Here is a 20750-nt window from a genome sequence, read left to right on the forward strand (position 1 = left end):
TCCGTGCGGCTTCCCAGCTATCATGCTTAGGCCAAAGCGGACAATACTTCTAGGTGTTGGCTGGGCAATGTGTTGTCCATGCCTCAAGGTGGTAGTTGGGCTATGTGTTTGCCATGAACGCTACAAATAATGTACAAGATAGTCCACAATACCTCTTTCATCGTAGAAGCGCCTTTTTATTAAAAAAGAAAGCCCGCATAATCAAATTCTCAATAAATTTTTTGACCCTTTTTTTTTTTGGACAAATAGATTTACTAGTCCGGCTATCAATAGATTCAATAATGAGAATCGACCATGATCAGATCGGGATAGAAAAACACAACCTTAGAGCTGGCAAATCTGAATGGCCAATAATATTTCATGTAACCACAATGCACATGGTCTTGTCCAAATGCAAGCATCATAATCAAACATTCAAGTTTTTTCATAAAATACTTTCACACCTAAAACTAATCCCTACTGTATAACAATTTGTTGGAATGGTTGAAAAATTCTGGGTAAAAACAGAATTTTTTGCTAACTTTAATCTATTATTTAGGTGGGACCCGTACGTCCATTTTGGCGGGTCTAAGCGGTAACGCGTTCTATGCCGCGTTGTGATTCACGTGGTATATTTGGTTGCTTAAAACTATTATCGGGTTAATGGGAAATTGAAGCGAAAGTGAGCTCCATGGAAATGGAGTTTTGGTGAAAATTCCTTAAGGTTGAAAAATGGCTTGTTCAACATTGATTTGGTGGGATGTTTTGAGTGGGTTTATATGGCACGGGATTGGACCTTGGGGTGTGTCCCAAGGGTGCCCAAGTTTTGTAGAGAGAGAGGTTATGGGCAAAATGGGCTTGACCCATTGGATCCAAAAATCACCACATGGGCTTGACCCATTGTCTCAAATCATTTCCTTTTATACGGTCAAACTTATCGTATGACAAATAAATAATTTGAAATATGTGGAGGGAAAAATAGGGACAGAAGATCTTGTGTGGCTAGATGATTGGCCTTACTAATGTCACGCACAAAATTTATTAGCCTCTATAGTAAGGTGGTTGAGTAAAAGCCATGGGATATTTTTGAAAATTTAATAATACCATTGTATGGCATACTTCTTATAACTGTGATGTTAATAATATATTTGTAACGAGTTGAATGAAATTAAATTTATTTATTTATTTATTATTTTTTTTGGGTATCTGTTAAATAATATTCTTAATTTGTTTGTGGGTTCGGGCATTGACTCGGGTTGAGTTGGTATGAATTTACGAATCCTTTGAATTGTGTAGTTTTATAATAGTTCTAGTGTCGTGAACCTTTCTATTTAAATTGATAAAAACAAATTATATTATGTCTCGATTTCAACTTCGTAAGGCCCGTTTGGCAAAATTTTTAAATTTTTATTTTTTGTTTTTTGTTTTAATTATTCTTAGATCTTGAGTATTGAATTATATATAATTTTAGGTTACGTTTGGTAGAGTTTTGTAAATATGATTTGAAAGTATGAGTTGTATTTTGAGTTTGGGAGTTATGGAATTATGATTTGAATGTAGAAAATTTGTTTGGTCAAAGTTTTTGAGTAGAGTGTTGAATAGAGTTTTGAAAGTTTGATCTAACATGTGAAGTAAGAAAATTTGTTTGGTTATGAGTTTTGGAAAGAGTTTTCAAAACTTAATTCAAATTATTATAAGTCAAAACAAAACATACTACTTTCACACTATTAAAAATTCTGATCAACACTAATAACCAAACTCTTCTTAAAATTCAATTAAAAAAAATTATTGTTAACAGAAAATAACATTAATCAATTTTTTAATTGAAAATACTACAGAGGAAATAAATATTTTTCAAAATAAATATTCAAAAAATTAAAATCATAAATATTTAAATAATTTAAATAATCTAAAAAATTTAATAAGTAAAAAATTAAAATAAATATTCAAAAAATTTAAATCGTAAAAAATTAAAAAATTTAAAAATTCAAAAAATTTAAATAATTTTAAATATTAATATTTTAAATGTAAAAACAGCTCTACACTCAAATCGTAACCAAACACATAAAACAAAAGTCAATTATGAAATTATTTTTAAAACTCATAACCAAACGCATAACTCGCAACTCCACACTACTTTCACAACTCTACACCCAAATCGTGACCAAATACATAGCAAAAAAAAAATTAAAATATTTAAAAATATTTTTATAAAATAGAGTTCGAATTTATTTTAATAAAATATTTTAAAATTTAAAAAATGAGAATCGTAATATTTTGAAATTAAAATATTTAAAAATATTCAAAAAAATTAAAAAATGCATAAGATATTTAAATATTAAAATATTTAAAATCTTAACAAAATAAAAATATTTTTAAAATATTTAAATATTTAAAATATTTAAAAAAATTAAAATATTGATTTTGAATTAAGTTTTGAAAAAAGTTTTGAATTATGTGTTTGGTTATGAGTTTTGAAAAGTAACAATTCTGTTTTAAATTGAGTTTTGATAAATGGGTGTAGAATTATGATTTGAAAGATCCAAACAAACAACACACTCAAATCAACGGGTGGAACCATATTTTGAGAGACTTTCCAAACGGAGTCTTAATTTTTGAGACTTATTTGCTTATCATTTTGGTTCGCACCTCTGTAATCACTTTGTGAGTTCAAATTATAATAGAAAAAAGTTGATGAAATGAATATTAAGTTCATATGTAGCACTCACCAAACAAACAAACGTGCCATTTGTATTGTAAAATTTTAATCTATTAGTTACGATTAATATAAATAAATGGAAAGGTGAAAAAAGACATTAGGGGTTATTTCGGAATTGATTCTTTTAATTGAATTTTTTTATGTTTTAAGAAAAGATGTATAAAAAGTACAAAAGTAATCTGATTGGATGTTTTGACATTTTGACTATTTTCATCAAAAACCCTCATGCCAAACAAGCTCTAAATATTAGAATTTTGATCGATTATGTCGAGATTTCTATTTGATTTCATAAGATTATATTATATGATTATAATTTTAGAAACTAACAGTCTATACCTATCAAATTACTTAAGTTTATTAAATATATATATATATATATATATATCAACCATTTGTGAAGTTGAAATAAAAATTTATTGACGTAGATTTTTTAATAAATTTTTTTTATCACTCTTGATTAGCAATACCTCCACCGTTGAAATGCTTTTTTAGTTTAAATCATCAAACCTCTTTGATTTAAAAATTACTTTGAAAACTTCATTTATTAATACATTATTTTTATCCTTTCTTTTTTACGTGGGACAAAGTTTCATCAAGATAAATAAAGAAATATAAATTAAAGTTTTGAAAATTTGAAAATAACTTGAAATTTTCTAAAATAATTCAATAAAATTGACCATTGAACGACACCAGTTTGGAAAAATATTAATATGATGTATTCAATGTTCATGTCCAAGTTATATATTTGTTATTATATCATTTGTTTCAAATATATGGGTTGCCATCCCACATCGATTGCGGATAATATTCTCAATTATCTTGTTTCAAATATGTGTTGCCATCCCACATTGATTGTATATAATATTTAGAATAGACTTATAAGATAGCATTGGACACTTCCATTGTGGAGGCATCCTTGGGAAATCAAAGGAATAAATCCGTGCGGCTTGCTAGCTATCATGCTTAGGCCAAAGCGGACAATACTTCTAGGTGTTGGCTAGGCAATGTGTTGTCCATGCCTCAAGGTGGTAGTTGGGCTATGTGTTCGCCATGAACGCTACAAATAATGTACAAGATAGTCCACAATACCTCCTTCATCATAGAAGCGCCTTTTTATTAAAAAAGAAAGCCCGCATAATCAAATTCTCAATAAATTTTTTGACCCTTTTTTTTTTTGGACAAATAGATTTACTAGTTTGGTTATCAATAGATTCAGTAATGAGAATAGACCATGATCAGATCGGGATAGAAAAACACAACCTTAGAGCTGGTAAATCTGAATGGCCAATAATATTTCATGTAACCACAATGCACATGGTCATGTCCAAATGCAAGCATCATAATCGAACATTCAAGTTTTTTCATAAAATACTTTCACACCTAAAACTAATCCCTACTGTATAACAATTTATTGGAATGGTTGAAAAATTCTGGGTAAAAACAGAATTTTTTGCTAAATTTAGTCAATTATTTAGGTGGGACCTGTACGTCTATTTTGGCGGGTCTAAGCGGTAACGTGTTCTATGTCGCGTTGTGACTCACGTGGTATATTTGGTTGCTCAAAACCATTATCGGGTGAATGGGAAAATGAAGCCAAAGTGAGCTCCATGGAAATGGAGTTTTGGTGGAAATTCCTTAAGGTTGGAAAATGGCTTGTCCCACGTTAATTTGGTGGGATGTTTTGAGTGGGTTTATAAGGCAGGGGATTGGACCTTGGGGTGTGCCCCAAGGGGTGCCCACGTTTTTTAGAGAGGGAGGTTATGGGCAAAATGGGCTTTACCCATTGGATCCAAAAATCACCACACGGGCTTGACCCATTGTCTCAAATCATTTCTTTTTATATGGTCAAACTTCTCATATGACAAATAAATAATTTGAAATATGTGGAGGGAAAAATACGGACATAAGATCTTGTGTGGCTAGATGATTGGCCTTACTAATGTCACGCACACAATTTATTAGCCTCCATAGTAAGGTGGTTGAGTAAAAGCCATGGGATATTTTTGAAAATTTAATAATACCATTGTATGGAATACTTCTTATAACTGTGATGTTAATAATATATTTGTAACGAGTTGAATCAAATTAAATTTATTTATTTATTTATTATTTTTTTGGGTATCTGTTAAATAATATTCTTAATTTGTTTGTGGGTTCGGGCATTGACTCGAGTTGAGTTGGTATGAATTTACAAATCCTTTGAATTGTGTAGTTTTATAATAGTTCTAGTGTCGTGAACCATTCTATTTAAATTGATAAAAATAAATTATATTACGTCTCGATTTCAACTTCGTAAGGCCCGTTTGGAAAAATTTTAAAATTTTTATTTTTTCTTTTAATTATTCTTAGATTTTGAGTATTGAATGATATATAATTTTAGGTTACGTTTGGTAGAGTTTTGTAAATATGATTTGAAAGTATGAGTTGTGTTTTGAGTTTGTGAGTTATGGAATTATGATTTGAGTGTAGAAAATTTGTTTGGTTATAGTTTTTGAATAGAGTGTGGAATTGAGTTTTGAAAGTTTGATCTAACATGTGAAGTAAGAAAATTTGTTTGGTTATGAGTTTTGGAAGCAGTTTTCAAAACTTAATTCAAATTATTATAAGTCAAAACAAGACATACTACTTTCACACTATTGAAAATTCTGATCAACACTAATAACCAAACTCTTTTTAAAATTCAATTAAAAAAAATTATTGTTAACAGAAAATAATATTAATCAATTTTTTAATTGAAAATACTACAGAGGAAATAAATTTTTTTCAAAATAAATATTCAAAAAATTAAAATCACAAATATTTAAATAATTTAAATAATCTAAAAAATTTAATAAGTAAAAAATTAAAATAAATATTCAAAAAATTTAACTCATAAAAATTTAAATAATTTAAATATTCAAAAAATTTAAATAATTTCAAATATTAATATTTTAAATTTAAAAACAACTCTACACTCAAATCGTAACAAAATACATAAAACCAAAGTCAATTATGAAATTATTTTTAAAACTCATAACCAAACGCATAACTCGAAACTCCATACTACTTTCACAACTCTACACCCAAATCGTAATCAAATATATAACAAAAAAAATTAAAATATTTAAAAATATTTTTATAAAATACAGTTTGAATTTATTTTAATAAAATATTTTAAAATTTGAAAACTGAGAATCGTAATATTTTGAAATTAAAATATTTAAAAATATTCAAAAAATTAAAAAAGGCATAACATATTTAAATATTAAAATATTTAAAATCTTAACAACATTAAAATATTTTTAAAATATTTAAATATTTAAAATATTTAAAAAATTAAAATATTGATTTGAATTAAGTTTTGAAAAAAGTTTTGAATTATGTGTTTGGTTATGAGTTTTGAAAAGTATCAATTCTGTTTTAAATTGAGTTTTGAGAAACAGGTGTAGAATTATAATTTGAAAGATCGAAACAAACAACACACTCAGTGTCACGACGCCAAACCGCCCCTAGTAGTTTGGTGCCGTGATGGCTAGTAATCCGAGATTACCGAAGGCCAACTTACAAAATTCACACACAATCAGAGTGTAGATATAGGGGGCTCACAAGCGCGGAAGCAATAATCTAAAATACAAGTGGTCCATAAGAGCAGTGCATAAGTCAAATGAAATGACATACATCTTTACATAGCTTTACAACTTGAATACAAATAGAAATGAAGTACAAAAACACATATTATATCTTGAAAAAAGGCTTCTCAAGCCGACATGTTCAAAATACATAAGCTTCAAAATTGCCGACATAAACAAAATACATGGAATACAAGTCAGGATACATAATGTTCAGGATTGCCGACATCCTTACAGCCGACATAACATGCACACAAAACACACATCTCGGCGTAGCCGACTTCTTGCTTGTTTCCTACATACATACATAGGGAGGGTGAGCTTGGATACTCAGTGAATAGTATAAGTAATAAAGGGGTTAAATGAATGATTCCCGAAGTCTTTCAAAACAATACATAATATATCTTAGTCAAAACCATACTTATCATAGCTTGTACAAAACATGAGATAAATCTTGGCTTGAAATAAAACATCATTTGAAACTTGGTCTTTCAAAACTTACTTACTTAACATACGTCAAATCTTATAACATAACCTCGGCATAACCTTGGTCCTTCAAAACTTACTTACTTACTTACAAGAGCCACGCGGTAAACCGCCAGTGGCAAAACAAGACCAAGCAAGAGCCCGTAGCCCTTTAAAACTTGGGTGCTGCGCAAGTTTAGAGTCCTCCAGCACAAGAAACCTATGTTACAAGAGCCCGTAGCCCTTTAACACTTGGGTGCTGCGCAAGTTTAGAGTCCTCCAGCACAAGGGACCTATGTTACAAGAGCCCGTAGCCGTTTAGCACTAGAGTACAAATCAAGGGTGCTGCGAAAGTTTAGAGTCCTCCAGCACGAGGGACTTTCCGAAAATGTCGTCAAAACAAAGCTTACTTGATACATTGCCATTCAAAACAAAGCTTATACTTGATTCATAAAATAGGGATATCATTCATACTTAACAAATACTTTTACCAAAACAAGGCAAAGCTTTATCAAAACCTTAAGAACATAACTTTATTAAAAATACCACTCACATAGTTCTTGGGACGTCGGGATCAAGGTAAAAGTCCAAGTCCTACAAACACATGGCAAAGCATACTGAATGCACTACTCAAAACAAGTCTTACATGCATGCAAATGATCTCGAAAAACATGCTGGAAGTCAAAACACTGTTTTACATGTTAGGAAGACATGCTGGGTACCAACCAGGTCTTTGCCGAGGTCCCACACCTCCTGGCCGAGGTGTGGATACCTAGGCTTCAGCATGCGGCTGCATGCCGAGGTGCGCACAAGACAAACTAAAGGTGTAAGTGATCATGCAAGGTAGGCCAAGGTGAGATACGATGCTTGGCCTAAGTGTGAGGTATAGGTGAGAGTGATCTCGGCGACTACACCTCGGGAAGTGAGGTCTGGAGATCTGGGTTTCCACCCATGAAGAACAGGGAGAGCATGAACATGAAGAACATGAATGCCAAAATCCTAACTTCTTTATCACAAAAATCTGGGATTTCATGCTATGAGATCGAAAACATGGACTTGGGTACCCATGCTTGAAAATCATGTGAAAACAAACACAAAAACATGGATCTAGGCATGAGGTTTCGGATCAAAACATGACTTTTCTTGAAGAACATATGAATACTATTTTCTCTTTCTAAAACCGAACTTCAAAGCAATGCATGGCTTACAAATCATATTCAATCATGCAATGCAATAACATAAACATAAAGAGCAACATGGGTAGATCAAGAATCTAACCTTAGAACACGGATCTATCGGTTCAATCTCTAGGGATCAAGCTTGGAAGTCTACTCTCCCTCAAGAACTCCTCTCCCTCTTCTAGAGCTTCTCTCTCTTCTTCAAAACAAGCATACAACAAAATGATGGGTTCTCTCTCTTTATCGGCTGACTTAACTCTCAGCTCGGACACATGGCAACGGCTGATTGGTTCTCTTAAAAAAGGTGATAGGTTGACAAGACAAGACTATGACAAAGCGTATCTAACAAGCTACTCGGTAAAGCACTCTGACAAGGGGTGACATCGGCTAAGGACAAAGCTTCGACAACTAAGGTGACAATGACCTCGGCTAGGAAGGACAACACTTGACTAAGCTGTGCCACACCTTGGCCTAGATGTGCCACACCTCAGTCTAGGTCATACCACTCCAGGACAAGGTCACTCAGGTGCAAAGGTAACATCTCGGCCTTGGTGGTTCACACCTCGGCCTAGATAATGACATCTCGGCCAATATGTCAGGGCGAAGGTGGAGGTCAACAAAGGGGTTCCAAGATACTTCTAGACTGAAGATGACCTCGGCTTGGAAGGATCTAGGCGTAACGTAACCTAGGCTTGGCATAACTTCGGCTTAACATAACTTAGGCTTAACATAGTAGGGGAGGGGCAAAGCATGCAAGCAACACTTAGACATAACACATAAAACACAAAGCAAGACGAGACTCATGGATGCAAACTTAGCAAGATAAAGTTATGTAAATGAACATGAACATGACTACAACATGAATATGGGTTGCTACAGCAATCTTAACATGGCAAAACATATAAATGCATGCAAGCATGACTAAGCCATAAATGTGGGTTGTTACACTCAAATCAACGGGTGGAACCATATTTTGAGAGACTTTCCAAACGGAGCCTTAATTTTTGAGACTTATTTGCTTATCATTTTCGTTCGCACCTCTGTAATCATTTAGTGAGTTCAAATTATAATAGAAAAAAGTTGATGAAATGAATATTAAGTTCATATGTAGCACTCACCAAACAAACAAACGTGCCATATGTATTGCAAATTTTTAATCTATTAGTTACGATTAATATAAATAAATGGAGAGGTGAAAAAAGACATTAGGGGTTATTTCGGAATTGATTCTTTTAATTGATTTTTTTTATGTTTTAAGAAAAGATGTATAAAAAGTAAAAAAGTGATCTGATTGGATGTTTTGACATTTTGACTATTTTCATCAAAAACCCTCATGCCAAACAAGCTCTAAATATTAGAATTTTGATCGATTATGTTGAGATTTCTATTTGATTTCATAAGATTATATTATATGATTATAATTTTAAAAACTAAAAGTCTATACCTATCAAATTATTTAAGTTTGTCAAAAATATATATATATATATATATCAACCATTTGTGAAGTTAAAATAAAAATTTATTGACGTAGATTTTTTAATAAATTTTTTTTATCACTCTTGATTAGCAATACCTCCACCGCCGAAATGCTTTTTTGGTTTAAATCATCAAGCCTCTTTAATTTAAAAATTACTTTGAAAACTTCATTTATTAATACATTATTTTTATCCTTTCTTTTTTACGTGGGACAAAGTTTCATCAAGATAAATAAAGAAATATAAATTAAAGTTTTGAAAATTTGAAAAAAACTTCAAATTTTCTAAAATAATTCAATAAAATTGACCATTGAACGACACCAGTTTGGAAAAATATTAATATGATGTATTCAATGTTCATGTCCAAGCTATATATTTGTTATTATATCATTTGTTTCAAATATATGGGTTGCCATCCCACATCGATTGCGGATAATATTCTCAATTATCTTGTTTCAAATATGTGTGGCCATCCCACATCGATTGTATATAATATTTAGAATAGACTTATAAGATAGCATCGGACACTTCCATTGTGGAGGCATCCTGGGGAAATCAAAGGAATAAATCCGTGCGGCTCGCCAGCTATCATGCTTAGGCCAAAGCAGACAATACTTCTAGGTGTTGGCTGGGCAATGTGTTGTCCATGCCTCAAGGTGGTAGTTGGGCTATGTGTTCACCATGAACGCTACAAATAATGTACAAGATAGTCCACAATACCTCCATCATCATAGAAGCGCCTTTTTATTAAAAAAGAAAGCCCGCATAATCAAATTCTCAATAAATTTTTTGACCCTTTTTTTTTTTGGACAAATAGATTTACTAGTCCGGTTATCAATAGATTCAATAATGAGAATCGACCATGATCAGATCGGGATAGAAAAACACAATCTTAGAGCTGACAAATTTGAATGGCCAATAATATTTCATGTAACCACAATGCACATGTCTAAATGCAAGCATCATAATCAAACATTCAAGTTTTTTCATGAAATACTTTCACACCTAAAACTAATCCCTACAGTATAACAATTTGTTGGAAATGGTTGAAAAATTCTGGGTAAAAACAGAATTTTTTGCTAACTTTAGTCTATTATTTAGGTGGGACCCATACGTCTATTTTGGCGGGTCTAAGCGGTAACGCGTTCTATGCCGCGTTGTGACTCACGTGGTATATTTGGTTGCTCAGAACCATTATCGGGTGAATGGAAAATTGAAGCCAAAGTGAGCTCCATGGAAATGGAGTTTTGGTGGAAGTTCCTTAAGGTTGGAAAATGGCTTGTCCCACATTGATTTGGTGGGATGTTTTGAGTGGGTTTATAAGGCACGGGATTGGACCTTGGGGTGTGCCCCAAGGGGTGCCCAAGTTTTGTAGAGAGGAAGTTATGGGCAAAATGGGCTTGACCCATTGGATCCAAAAATCACCACATGGGCTTGACCCATTGTCTCAAATCATTTCTTTTTATACGGCCAAACATATCGTATGACAAATAAATAATTTGAAATATGTGGAGGGAAAAATAGTGACATAAGATCTTGTGTGGCTAGATGATTGGCCTTACTAATGTCACGCACACAATTTGTTAGCCTCTATAGTAAGGTGGTTAAGTAAAAGCCGTGGGATATTTTTGAAAATTTAATGATACCATTGTATGGCATACTTCTTATAACTGTGATGTTAATAATATATTTGTATCGAGTTGAATCAAATTAAATTTATTTATTTATTTATTATTTTTTTGGGTATCTGTTAAATAATATTCTTAATTTGTTTGTGGGTTCGGGCATTGACTTGAGTTCAGTTGGTATGAATTTACAAATCCTTTGAATTGTGTAGTTTTATAATAGTTCTAGTGTCGTGAACCATTCAATTTAAATTGACAAAAACAAATTATATTACGTCTCGATTTCAACTTCGTAAGGCCCGTTTGGCAAAATTTTTAAATTTTTATTTTTTGTTTTTTGTTTTAATTATTCTTAGATCTTGAGTATTGAATGATATATAATTTTAGGTTACGTTTGGTAGAGTTTATTAAATATGATTTGAAAGTACGAGTTGTATTTTGAGTTTGTGAGTTATGGAATTATGATTTGAGTGTTGAAAATTTGTTTGGTTATAGTTTTTGAATTGAGGCCAAGTTTGGTGTCACGACCCTAAACTGCCCCTAGTAGTTTGGTGCCGTGATGGCCAGTAATCCGTAATTACCGAAGGCCAACTTCTAAAATTCACACACAATCAGAGTATAATATACGGGGCTGACAAATGCGGAAGCAATAATTCAAATACAAGTGGTCCATAAGAGCAGTGCATAAGTCAAATGGAATGGCATACATCTTTACATAGCATTAAAACTTGAATACAAAAGTACATATTACATCTTGGCAAAAGGCTTCTCAAGCCGACATAAACAAAAACACTTGAGCCACAAATCATGAAACACAAATTAAGAACACAAAATCTTCAGATTGCCGACATCCTTACAGCCGACCAAACATGCATACAAAACATACATCTCGGCGTAGCCGACTTCTTGCTTGTTACCTACATATATACATAGGGAGGGTGAGCTTGGATACTCAGTGAATGGTACAAGTAATAAAGGGGTTACATGAATGATTCCCGAGGTCTTTCAAAACAATACATAATATATCTTGTCAAAACCATACCTATCATAGCTTGTACAAAACATGAGATAAATCTTGTTCATCAAACTTAATCTTGCAAAACTTACATACTTAACATGCGTCAAAACTTATAACATAACCTCGGCATAACCTTGGTCCTTCAAAACTTGCTTGCTTAACATGTGTGCTACTAATGCTTTATAGCGATCCCAGGTTTACCCTTGTTGTATAGTGATCCGGACATGTGTCCGTGGATGTTGGTAGTTGTTTATTATCTTGTTTACATCCTTTCTTACTTTGTATTTGAGTTATAGGATGTGTTGAGCGGGTTTGTTACAGGTTGGTTGAGTTTAGAAACCAAAACTAGTTGCCCAGATTTTTGGCCTGTACGCTCGAGCGGAGGTGTTGGCGCTCGAGCGTAGATTACATCCATCCAGTATCTTGTTGTGCAATGTTGTGAGCTCGAGCGTAGGGTTGGGAGCTCGAGCGGAGGCCTGGTTCTGCAAAAGTGCTGAGCGAGTGCATTCTGCGCTCGAGCGGGAGGTTGGCCGCTCGAGCGGAAGTCTGTGAGTGGCCGCTCGAGCGGGGTGTTTTACGCTCGAGCGGAAGACTGGGTTTAAATCCCGAAATTGTGACTTTTCAAATCACTTTTTCACTTTCTCTTCTCTCTCTTACTTTTCCAAAATCACCATTGTTGAGCCTCTCACTCTAGACTCTACCTTCTCTCTAGGTTTTGATCTAGTAGGAGTGATTTACTCACCTTTGGCCTTTACAAAAAGGTTGTTGATCGTCGAGGGCTTCATTTTAATCTGAAAATCTCGGGTTTTGGAGCACGTTGGGTTTTGTCGTCTTCTCCTTTGGGACTCCGAAATTGAGGTAGGGATATCCTACTCCTCTCTATGGGTTTTGTCTTTAAATTTTGGTATTTTGAGATGTTGGGCTTGGTTTGGTAATTTTGTGAAAGTTTGGGGCTTTTGTGTAATTTTACAAAAGTTGGGGTTTTATTCATAATAAACCTAGATGCATGTTTGGCATAGAAAAATAAAATGATTGTTGAATCATTGATGAAAATGGGACCTAAGAGTTGAAATGGTAATTATGGAAAATGGCCTAATTACATTGTTTAATTAATTGGGATAATTAATTGGTGAGAAATGAGGAAATGAAATGTTGATTGAATATCCATTTGTGCATTTATTTTCTGTTTTAGAAATAACTGCTTTGGGCTATCGGTGGAGGATAGTCGAGATTGTTGTAGACAATGCATGATGATTAGGTAAACGGAAACTAATCAATGGAATGTGTCATGGAACTTGACGGTTGATAGAATACATTAATTGTGTGTATTGTGTGATTGTATATAGAACCAATGTGTTTATATACGTTATGTGTAGAGGAGGAGATAGGGGATGTACTCCGCGGTTTAGGGGAAGATAGGGGATGTACCTCTAAACCGGATAAGTATTGGGAGGAGATAGGGGATGAACTCCGTAGACAGAGCTCATACGCTTGTCTAGAGAAGTGAAGATAGAGCTCATATGCTTATCTTTGTGAAGTGAAGTGTGGATACAGCTTGTATGCTTATCTGTGGATATTGTTGATATACATATCTGTTGTAGAGTGTGGATACAGCTTGTATGCTTATCTGTGGATATTGTTGATATACATATCTGTTGAGAATGTGGATATAGCTTTTATGCTTATCTGAATGTGAGATATAGTTTTATACATATCTGTGGAAATGATGATAGAGCTAGCATGCTTATCTGTTGAAAAAGGGAAAATGAAAAGTAATTGGGACTTGTAAGTCGTTGACATAAATATGTAATTTATGTGATTGTATCAGTGTTGACCAACTATCAATTGCTAATGTTTTAGTCATTGTCCATGGTTGGTTTAGTGTATTTCTACTGGGCTGTGGCTCACCCTATATGGGAATATCATTTTCAGGTACAGGAAGCATGCCACCTCCAAGGACATAGCTTGGAAGGCTAGAGGCGGACATAGTGTAGTTGTTTTACTTTTGATGTATTACATGTAACTTCAAGCCAAGGGCTTAATGTGTAAACGAGTTAGTACTCTTTTGTTGAAACCAAGTGTTAACTTGGAAAGCTGTAAGCCCGTAGGGCATTTTGTTTTGATGTTAACATGTAATACTTATGTAATGAAACTCAATGAAATAAAGGAATGTGGTTAGTTTATATGTAAATGCTTGTCTTATTTTGAGGGCGTTACAACTTGGTATCAGAGTGTACCGGGTTCGAATACTTTGGGTACGTGGGAAGTGATTAGGATCACAATGGGTTTGTCTCGCTTGGTAGAGACTTAGATGTAGTACCATATGCTATGTGCTTATTTGATAACATGCTTATGTGACTATGTGGGTATGGGATTTAATTTCTAGGATGTTGATTGGATCCTTGAGTTTCTGGAAGTCTTGTTGGAAAAGCACTTGATCAATGCTGTTTCTAACCGGAACTCTAGTAACGTCTTGGGACTATCATTATCCGGAAATGAAATTCGTAAGTGCTTATGTGTTTATGTGCTTATGTGGAGTGAATTATAGTGGTCCATGCATTAGGACGTGAGTGTTTAGTTTCGGCACACCTAAGAATGTGCTAACGTTCTGTGTTACCTTTATTAGGATGTCAGGACGAGGAAGAGGTGCTAGGCGTGGTAGACCTGCGAGGCAGGAAGTACCGTTACAGGGTGAGATTCCGGCAATGCAGGAGGGAGTTGGACAGGCCAATGTGGCCGAGCCAGTGGGTCAGCAGGCTATGGGTGCCTTGGCCAGAGAGATAGCAGGAGCTTTAGGTATTCTTAGAGCTGGGAATCAGGCAGCTGAGACAGGGCCTTCCTTCTTGAAGAGGGAGTTCTTCCGGTGTAATCCGGACGAGTTTATCGGGGATCCTAAAGAACCGCTTAAGGCAGATGAATGGCTCGAACAGACAATGAAGACGTTTGAGATGCTTGGCATCGAGGACGGAGCACTGAAAGTGACCTTGGCATCCTTTCAACTGAAGGGAGATGCGGGTCAATGGTGGAAGTACGAGAAAGCTCGTGTTGGTGGTACTTGGGAGGCGTTTGTGAATGCTTTTCAGGAGAGGTTTTTATCAGCAGCAGCTAGGGAGAAGCTGAGGGATCAGTTTAGCCGACTTAATCAGCAGGGCTTGTCAGTGGCCGAGTTTGAGGCTACTTTTACCAGTCTGTCTAGGTTTGCACCTGAACTGGTGGCGTCTGAGGAACGCCGTTGCTATGAGTTTGAGCGGAAGTTGAGGCGGGGCCTCAAGTTGAGAATTGGTGGGTCTTATATTCGAGAGTATAGACACCTAGTGGACGCTGCAGCTCATATGGAGCTTATGATGCAGGAGGAGGATGAGGGTCAGAGAGGCTCCAAGAGGAGCCAAGATAGTCAGAGTGATGGCAGGAGACAGAAGGGTAATAACCCTCAGCAGTCTCAGGGTGCAGTCTCTAGATCGACCTTTCCAGTGCCGAGTGTAGGCTCGGGGAGAGGCAGTCATGGGGAATTCACTTGTTACAAGTGTGGCCAGATGGGTCACAAGGTTTCAGTTTGCCCGCAGAAGGGTGGGGGTCAGAAAGCTGCTTCTTCTTCAGCTAGACCGCAGAGTCAGAGTTTGGGCAGGGGGCAGCTCTTGACTTGTTATCAGTGTGGACAATCTGGGCACATGAAGAGGTTTTGCCCACAGTTGAGTGCCACTTCGGGAGCGTCTGGTTCTAGGCAGACGCAGGGTTTTCAGCCAGCTCAGTCTGTGCAGGCCTCGAGGGCCAATCCGGGAGTTTCGTCATCCCAGTCTGTGCAGCAGTCTTTTGCTCCGAGAGGTGAGCAGGTAGACCAGGGGCCTACGGGGCGCGTGTATGCTGTTACCGCGCAGGATTTAGTACCGGCTCCATCAGTAGTGAGAGGTACTTTTCTGTTTTGCAACTCAGTTGCTAATGTGTTGATAGACACGGGTGCATCTCATTCTTTTGTATCTGCTGCATTTGCATCTGTTTTGGAATTGGAGTTAGCACAGTTAGCATCTCCTATTTGTGTGGTATCGCCTTTGGGTGGTGAGTTGATTCTGAAACAGGGTGTTAGAGGATGTGATATAGAGGTCGCCGACTATAGGCTTCCTTTTCCGTTTGTTGTCATGCCCATGAAGGGTTTTGATGTTATTTTGGGTATGGACTGGTTATCGTCATACCGGGCTGTTATTGATTGCTACCGCCAGAGGGTTACATTGTGTACCTTGAGCGGGGAGTGGTTCCATTTCTTGGGAGACCGGGTTGGTAGTGTTTTGCCACCGGGGTATGATTCGCGAGGGCGAAGTGAGCTTAGTAGTCTACTTGCCAGCTTTGAGAGTGGTGAGAGTGGTGAGACCCAGGTTGTATTGCCAAGGGTGGTTTGTGAGTATTCGGATGTCTTTCCCGAAGATCTTGTTAGTTTGCCACCTCACCGAGAGATAGAGTTCTCTATTGATTTAGTGCCTGGTACGGCGCCGATTTCTATGGCACCTTACCGTTTTGCTCCAGCAGAGTTGGTTGAGTTGAAAGTTCAGCTCCAGGAATTGCTAGATAAGGGCTTTGTTCGCCCTAGTGTTTCACCGTGGGGAGCACCGGCCCTCTTTGTTAAAAAGAAAGATGGTGCCTTGAGATTGTGTATTGATTATCGGAAGTTGAATCGGGCTACGGTTAAGAATAAGTATCCTATGCCCCGTATAGATGATTTGTTTGACCAGTTGAAGGGTTCCCGTTGTTTCTCTAAGATAGACTTGAGATCGGGTTACCATCAGTTGAGGGTCAGGGAGGAAGATATTCCTAAGACGGCATTCCGTACGCGGTATGGCCATTACGAGTTTCTGGTGATGCCATTCGGGCTTACCAATGCACCGGCAGTCTTTATGGACTTGATGAACCGGATTTTCCGGGAGTTCTTAGACCGATTTGTGGTTGTTTTCGTGGACGATATCCTTATCTATTCGTCTTCTGAGGAGGAGCACGAGGCACACTTGAGAGTGGTGCTTGAGTTACTTAGAGCCCATAGGCTGTATGCCAAGTTTGGGAAGTGTGAGTTCTGGCTGAGGGAAGTCAAATTCTTAGGCCACGTGGTATCCGGAGAAGGGGTGTCTGTTGATACATCCAAGGTTGAGGCAGTGCAAGATTGGGCACAGCCTAAGAGTGTGTTTGAGATCCGCAGTTTTCTGGGATTAGCTGGGTATTACCGTCGGTTTGTGAAAGATTTCTCCAGGTTAGCGTCACCGTTGACTAGACTGACTCGGAAAGGAGTCAAGTTTGTGTGGAGTGAGACTTGTGAAAAGTCGTTTCAAGAACTGAAAGTTAGATTGACCACCGCTCCGGTGTTGATTATTCCGGAGAGAGAGTTGGGTTATGCGGTTTATTGTGATGCCTCACGAGAGGGTTTGGGTTGTGTGTTGATGCAAGAGGGGAAAGTGGTAGCTTATGGCTCACGTCAGTTGAAAATACACGAGAAGAATTACCCCACACACGACCTAGAGTTAGCAGCTGTGATCTTTGCCTTGAAAATCTGGAGGCACTACCTTTATGGTGAGAGGTTCGAGGTATTCTCGGATCATAAGAGTTTGAAGTATCTGTTTACACAGAGAGACTTGAATTTGAGGCAGAGGAGATGGATGGAGTTCATCGAGGATTATGATTTTGAGTTGCATTATCATCCGGGAAAGGCCAATGTTGTGGCCGATGCCCTTAGTAGGAAAACCATTAGTGATGTAGTTTGTATAGCCATCCGGGAATGGGAGATGTTGGGAGCACTTGGCGAGTTTGATTTGCTACTGGGCGAATCTGTTGAGGCTGCGGCCTTGTTTTCTGTTGTTGCGCAGCCTACACTTGTGATTAGAGTGTTAGAGGCACAGAGAGGTGACCTTGAGGTAGAATCCCTCCGAGAGAAGATCTCCAGTGGGAAAGTTGAGAAGGGTTTGACGGTGTATCCCGACCTGAGTGTGAGATACCGAAACCGTTTGTTTGTACCGGAGTCTTGCCGAGAGGAAGTACTCCGAGAGTTTCACCATTCGCGCCTTGCGGTGCATCCGGGAGGTACTAAGATGTATCAGGATTTGGGTCGCCAGTTTTGGTGGCGGGGTATGAAGAGAGATGTGGCTGTTTTCGTATCAAAGTGCCTTACTTGCCAGCAAGTGAAGGCCGAGCATCAGAGGCCAGCGGGTTTGTTGCAACCCTTGCCTATTGCCGAGTGGAAGTGGGAGCATGTCACTATGGACTTCGTTGTAGGTCTTCCGAGGACTCAGCGGGGTAGTGATGCTATTTGGGTGGTTGTAGACCGGTTGACTAAGTCGGCGCACTTTATTCCTATGCGCGTGAGAGATTCGGTAGATCATCTTGCCGACTTGTATATTCGGGACGTAGTGAGATTGCACGGGGTCCCAGTGACGATTGTCTCAGATAGAGATCCTCGTTTTACTGCTAGGTTGTGGCAGAGTTTGCAGAGTGCACTGGGCACTAAGTTGACCTTTAGTACAGCTTATCATCCTCAGACTGACGGGCAGTCCGAGCGTACTATTCAGATCCTCGAGGATATGCTTCGGGGTTGTGTCCTTGACTTCAGTGGGACGTGGGAGAGGCACTTGCCATTGGTAGAGTTTGCCTACAACAACAGTTTTCAGTCTAGCATTGGTATGGCACCGTTTGAGGCCTTGTATGGCCGACCGTGTAGGTCTCCAGTGTGTTGGGCCGAGGTGGGTGATGCACCTTTGTTGGGTCCAGAGTTAGTTAGGGAGACGACGGAGAAAGTTGAGCTTATCCGTAGGAGGCTTGTTACAGCCCAGAGTCGACAAAAGAGTTATGCCGACCGTAGGAGGAGGCCTTTGGCGTTTGAGGTAGGTGATCATGTCTTTCTGAAGATATCACCTAGACGAGGCCTGATGAGGTTTGGGAAGAGTGGGAAGTTATCCCCTCGGTTTATTGGTCCTTTTGAGATCCTTGAGAGGATAGGTGAGGTTGCTTATCGGTTAGCCTTACCGCCGCAGTTGTCCGGAGTACATGACGTGTTTCATGTGAGTATGCTTCGGAAGTATGAGCCAGATCCATCACATGTGCTGGATTGGACTGATTTAGAGGTAGATGAGGATGCCTCGTATGAGGAGAGACCGGTTCGGGTCTTGGATAGGCGGGATCAGGACCTGCGTGGCAAGACCATTCCTTTGGTGAAAGTCTTGTGGAAACATCACGGAGTGGAGGAAGCCACTTGGGAACGTGAATTGGAAGTCCGAGAGAAATATCCGGACTTGTTTGTTGTTATGTAATTTTGTATTTAAATTTTACATTTTGTTGAACTTAAGAGCTTTTATATATGTCTTAAGTTGTGAAACATTGAAAATGTTTTAGTTATTGGAAGTATGTTTTGGAACTTGCCTCATATGGAAGTTGAATGTAACATTATAGGTGTTAAGTATATTGTTGACATTGGAAAGTTAGTGCATAATGTTGATGCATGTTGATAATACATATGTTGTTTACATATTGTGATATGTCTCTTGTTAAAGGGATGGGATGACCGGTAATGGGTCGAATTGTTGAATGTTAAAATGTAACATTGTTTAAAATGGAGGAAAACTTATTTTTGAAAACTTGTGTTTAATTTCGGGGACGAAATTCTTTAAGGGGGGGAGGTTATAGCGATCCCAGGTTTACCCTTGTTGTATAGTGATCCGGACATGTGTCCGTGGATGTTGGTAGTTGTTTATTATCTTGTTTACATCCTTTCTTACTTTGTATTTGAGTTATAGGATGTGTTGAGCAGGTTTGTTACAGGTTGGTTGAGTTTAGAAACCAAAACTAGTTGCCCAGATTTTTGGCCTGTACGCTCGAGCGGAGGTGTTGGCGCTCGAGCGTAGATTACATCCATCCAGTATCTTGTTGTGCAATGTTGTGAGCTCGAGCGTAGGGTTGGGAGCTCGAGCGGAGGCCTGGTTCTGCAAAAGTGCTGAGCGAGTGCATTCTGCGCTCGAGCGGGAGGTTGGCCGCTCGAGCGGAAGTCTGTGAGTGGCCGCTCGAGCGGGGTGTTTTACGCTCGAGCGGAAGACTGGGTTTAAATCCCGAAATTGTGACTTTTCAAATCACTTTTTCACTTTCTCTTCTCTCTCTTACTTTTCCAAAATCACCATTGTTGAGCCTCTCACTCTAGACTCTACCTTCTCTCTAGGTTTTGATCTAGTAGGAGTGATTTACTTACCTTTGGCCTTTACAAAAAGGTTGTTGATCGTCGAGGGCTTCATTTTAATATGAAAATCTCGGGTTTTGGAGCACGTTGGGTTTTGTCGTCTTCTCCTTTGGGACTCCGAAATTGAGGTAGGGATATCTTACTCCTCTCTATGGGTTTTGTCTTAAATTTTGGTATTTTGAGATGTTGGGCTTGGTTTGGTAATTTTGTGAAAGTTTGGGGCTTTTGTGTAATTTTACAAAAGTTGGGGTTTTATTCATAATAAACCTAGATGCATGTTTGGCATAGAAAAATAAAATGATTGTTGAATCATTGATGAAAATGGGACCTAAGAGTTGAAATGGTAATTATGGAAAATGGCCTAATTACATTGTTTAATTAATTGGGATAATTAATTGGTGAGAAATGAGGAAATGAAATGTTGATTGAATATCCATTTGTGCATTTATTTTCTGTTTTAGAAATAACTGCTTTGGGCTATCGGTGGAG

Source organism: Camellia sinensis, unplaced genomic scaffold (genome assembly GCF_055761805.1).
Source record: "Camellia sinensis isolate YWXY unplaced genomic scaffold, ASM5576180v1 Unanchor2, whole genome shotgun sequence".
Taxonomy (NCBI): domain Eukaryota; kingdom Viridiplantae; phylum Streptophyta; class Magnoliopsida; order Ericales; family Theaceae; genus Camellia; species Camellia sinensis.